The following is a 5,443-nucleotide window of genomic DNA, read 5'->3' as shown; positions in this document are numbered from 1 at the left end:
TTTTATTAGTTTATGTTAAAATAGTAGTTCATTTCGTTCTTTCATGAATCTATTTTTGAACTTCTAGAACTGTATTTAAATTTACTGAACTGCGTCACATTTTTTGCAATTGGCTAGTTGGAGTGTGGAGGTCTGTTTATCATTTTAGCGTCGTGTGTTTTTTCGGCCGTATAAAATATTGAGTATTGTACCCTTTTTCGGTAACAGTGCTTTTATTAGCGTCGGACTAGCGTTAGAAATCTTACACTGTCTGCGCAAGTGACAGTGTGGTAGCCACGCGACTCTGAAGCGTTATGTTTAATTTACTAACATTCTAACCTGGCGCGTGATCATCACTGGGCTGCCTCTTCAAGGATTAGTGTCCGGAACTGAGGACTTTCTCCTTCCTGTTTGAACACTTCATATTAAGAAGAGTGGAATACTATTCATTTACGCATGCGCCCATGCCAGTTTCATTTTTGAACTCATTTCCTTGTTTTTGTGCGCTTCCATTTTAGAAGGAGTAAACAATATCTTCACGCATGCGCATATTCTGGTTAAAAGAACGCTTCTTTTATGAGCGATCATCTTTGCCAGCAAAAGATCCAATTAATGAACACTTTAATATATTCAGGAAACAAACCATTTTAACTTGAATAGCCAGAGTGTCATTTTTGGAATTGGTATTGAAGCAGCTAGAAATCATCAATACAAACTACATGTATAATATTTCCAGCGGGTTGTTTGGGTAAATGACATTGGAACTGCTTGAAGATTAACTCATTAAACTGAGAGAGATTAGCAGCTTTTTCACAACCGAATTGAAGAAATTAGTAAGAGCATCTGAGACTCTATTTTTCTGTTTTCTTCATTTGAATTCACACACACGTCCTCTAAGTTATTCACAGAGGATAATCAGGTATGGTGTCGTGTTTATTTACTTAATATTATAACGAGAAGTCAGAGCCAAGGAATTCAAAGGTTAGTGACTAAAGTGAATTTGTTGTTATTTTTCACCAACAGGTTGACAGATAAAGAAGCTGAGCAAAACCTGAAGTTTATTATTTTGTCCCATTTTCCCCCTTTCCCTTGGGGGTGCTCTCAACTGAACTGTTTGATACCAGTTAAGAGGTTAGCATCCAAAGGGGACTGCGGGGGTTCAGCAGCTTCCGGGGACAACATCAGATTTGAGAAAGCCTGACAATATCCTCCCGTCTTCTTTGTACCCCAGAAGTGCCTCAGGAATAAGGCACCTGGTAAACTGGCTCCAAAGGCCCATTTATAAGGCAGGGAGGCAGGCCCAAACAGTGAACAGCAAGGGTCATCAGGTGATACCTGGGGAAGTAAACTGAAAGGGATGAACAGTGGTAAAATGAACAAGAAAGGTGCGGGTAAAGAATCTTCCCTATTAAGAATAAAATGCTTGTTGGGGCCTGAAGAATCAATTTGCTTCAACAGGTCAAACATTCTTTGCGGAAGTTCTGTCTCTAGCGCTAGTGGGCTCTAGAGATATATCTAGAGTGGATTTTCCAGATAGAGAGCATCTAGATACAAGTCTCATATTTCTCGACACTCCTTTGGTAAAGGAACTTATTCTTACCCAACGACAGACATTGAGGAATTTGGGTTTTGAAATTGAGCCGAGGATATCTATGAAGGTGGTCACCCTAGATGTAAAAGACAAGCAGATCAATGGGGGGGGGGCTTCTGTAGGCAATCTGATGGGTAATGAGAGGGGCAAAGTGCGACCTAACCCCGAGAAGGTAATGGGAAAAGAAATTGATTGGGCCGCAGTAATCTCAACCCTGTGGCAGAAATTGGTACCATAAGCAGATCGCCCCCTGGGAGGGGAAAATACAAATATCGACTTGTGCCTAAAATCGTGGAATACTAGAGGGAATCAACATCTCTTCAGTACCCTGAGCTGCTTGGCCAACCTAAGAGAGGCTAATTGTATTTTGTTTATTATATGGCTATAAGATATATAACCAATATGCCAAAGGTAGTAGTGGGGGAGGACCTGGGGGTGGCCTGCTGACTGCTATAGAAAACAATCTGGGCCTGAGTGGCACGATTATGGAAGGTCTCTGCTTTGGGGCTTTAGAGGTGGACCTTATCTCTGGGGATAGTGCCCTCAAGATATTGGTAGCAAATATATATATTGGCACAGCAGAATAACAGCAGTGGAGGTATTTGTAGAGAAGGTGTGTTTATGTAATTGATGAGTGGGTGTTGAAGCACGAGAATGGGCAAATCCTGGTGGTGGGTGATTTGAGTGCAGAGTGTGACTTTGAAAATTGTCCATGGGAAATCTGTAATATGGGCATAGATCAAAGGGCAATCCCATTTAAAAGAAAGATTGGTCAAATCTGGTATGTGGGTTTAGGGAATTTGGGCCTCTTACCATTGGCGTGGACAAAGAATGATGATTGCGGGGTAACATCTTGGCATGCGTGGCATCGAGGAAAGAGTTCCTCCCTACTGGACTATATCTTAACAACTACCTAATGAATAGATGTATTTCATTTACAGTCATTCCAAATGCCTGGAGTGATCACTCCATTCTGACTGCATTATTTGATATGGCTATAATTACTAGACACTGTAGATCGCAGCCTCAGATGGTACCGAGTGTGTCTGGGAATGCGGTCAGATGGACTACTAGAAATATAGATGCCCTAAATCATAACCTGTGGGTTTCCCTGAATAAAACCACCTTAGATTGGAAAATGAACAATTTTAATATCCATAAGATCCAGAGACTTATTGAGTCCATGGTGTCGGATATTACCTCAAGGACGAAAAAAAAGCAGTCCCAATATTAGGCATACTCACAGTTATAACCAAGTGATAGCCCTGGCTAAAACTTTTATGAGGAGAGAACTACATAGAATTAGGTGATCTAAGCTGGACGACTCCACTCAAAAAATGAGAATCAGGCTGATTAAACAAAAAATTAGGAATTACTGTAAAGCAATAAAAAACCAGCTATTACAACAAGATGCTGAAGCTATGCTGGGGATACTTATTAAGGCCCAATTCGGTGCTTTTTGGACACTGGTGTATGGACAGGACCCCAATTATGTTGTATCACAACTGAACCTGATCTCAGAGCTGGCATGGATTGAGGTGTTTGATAAAAGGTTTGGTGACCCAATAAGTCTACAAGGTGAGAGGAAAAAAGAAAATCTGGACAAACTGGAATATGATAAATGGGACCCCCCCCCTTTGAGATCAGTACTGTTAAGGTTTTAATAACAAAATGTAAAGGGTCACGTGCCTCGGGACCTAATGTTCTTACGAATAAAATTTTTAAGGCAGACCCAAATCTCTGGGCAAATCTCCTGCACTATGAATTTAAGGATATTTTCCGGACGGATATTACTCCACTATCATGGAGCACAGCACATGTGGTACCAATCTTCAGGTTAATAGATGCCGACTGTAAAATCTTTTCGGCTCTATTACTGTCGCACTTGAAGGAATGGGAAAAGCAGTTTCACCCTCTTGTAAATTTCAGACAGGGTTTTGCAAGGGCCACTCAACAAACATCCGTGGGCTCACCCTCAAATGCACACAAGAAGACTCATGGAGGCAGAAAAAGGGCTGCACATTCATGGCTTCAGTTGATCTCTCGGCCGCCTTTGACTGCGTGGATCGCAGAAAATTATGAAATAAATTGGCTGCATGGGATTTGCCATTGGGTCTCTTGAAACTTATTGACGGAGTCTACGAGAACTATGGGATCCTGAGTCAGAAAGGTGATGTATCAAAGAGAGTGCGATCCTACCGGGGGATTAGACAGGGGTGTGTTTTAGTGCCCTGGATTTTCAACCAATATATGTCAGATGTGGCGGAGAGCCTGATGAATGAAGGGTTGCTAGCACCAAGAATAGGCCAATGTAAAATCATATGGCTGGCGTATGCAGATTATTTCTTGATCTTTGACCGTACAAGGGTGGGTCTGCAGCGCCTCTGGGACATTTTCTCTAAATATGCTAAAGAAAATTGACTTATAATAAACCAGAGGAAAACTCAAATTCTGTCATTCACGGAAGAACTTACGCCCGTCGTGGCATATTGAAGGAACCTCAGTGAGTACATCTACTAGTGTTCCATATCTGGGATTCTATTTTGGGTCACATAAGGGATTCAAAACCCATATGGAGATCCTCTCACACAAGGCAAAGCTCTTGGAAACCCAGATCGTAAAGATAGATCAAAAAATTGTGTAGGTTTTCGCTAAAACCTTCATTAATGTTTTTCGAGGGAAAGATTGTTCCTAAATTAGAATATGGTTTGGAATTTTGCCCTGGTCAGATAGTGAAAAACCTAAATAAAATGAAGGGAAGTATTTGGAGACGGATCCTCATTATACCTAATGCTGTGCCTCTAGCAGCTATTAGGTATGAATTATGTGGTATGGCTCACTTTGAGCCCTAGTGCAGTGGCGGCTACTGGCACTATATGCGAAGATTATGGCCCCTACTTCGAAAACCCTATATGAGTTGATGGGAATTAATATAAGTTGTACTGTACCCCTGCTGGAACTTAAAAATACTCGTGAGACTATTCTCCAAAACCTAGGCTCTGATTTGGAAACTCTGGTTAGTAATCCGATGCTAACTAAAAAACGGCTGTTAGATTAGGATTAGATCCTAATGACAGAAACTTTACATTCATATATATCACTGAGCCACTTGGCCCATGAACATAAGTGCCGAGGATGCCTCACAAAAACCTTGCTTCAGTTTCCGAACCAGTATTACTGTGGGCTACTCCTGAGGTTAAGATGGAATATCTTACCAACAAAGGATATCCTGTTAAGAAGGAAAGGAATACCTCTAGAGGAAATTGGTTGTAGGTTCTGCCAATCAGAACCAGAATCTGTGAAACATCTTGTTCTGGAATGTGAAGCACTGAAAGATTTAAGGAATGTTTTCCTAGGAACATTGAACGATTACCATGTGTGCCACTATATGGATATACTGTGGAAGCGCTGTCTTAACATACAAAATGTACGGGATGATTAGCCCTTTCAGGATTTCTCAAGGGCATTAAGATGGTATAGAGTGCAAAAGCAGAACTCTTACTACGAAGCTGACTGGTTGTTGAATGAAGTACATTTCGTTCTTTTTATTTTACTATTATTATGATAATAATGCAGTCAAAACTTTAGGAGTATACCTTGACTCTACACTATCCATGACACGGCAGGTCAATGCCATAGCCTCCTCTGCTGCGCTCACCACTAAGATAATCAATGTCGTCAAACCCTTCCTATCCACAAAAAACTGCCTGGCCATAGCCAGAGCCACAGTAGGCACCATATTAGACTACTGCAATGCCCTCTTCCTGGGCACGTCCGTAAAAAACCTAAAAAAAAATGCAAGTCACACAAAACAATGCCCTGAGAGCAGCACAGAGTATCCCTAAAAGGGAGCACATGTCCCAAGCCAGAAAA

This window comes from Ambystoma mexicanum, chromosome 8 (assembly GCF_040938575.1).
Source record: "Ambystoma mexicanum isolate Mex_15411 chromosome 8, UKY_AmexF1_1, whole genome shotgun sequence".
In the NCBI taxonomy this organism is placed as follows: Eukaryota; Metazoa; Chordata; class Amphibia; order Caudata; family Ambystomatidae; genus Ambystoma; species Ambystoma mexicanum.
This window is presented reverse-complemented; position numbering follows the sequence as displayed.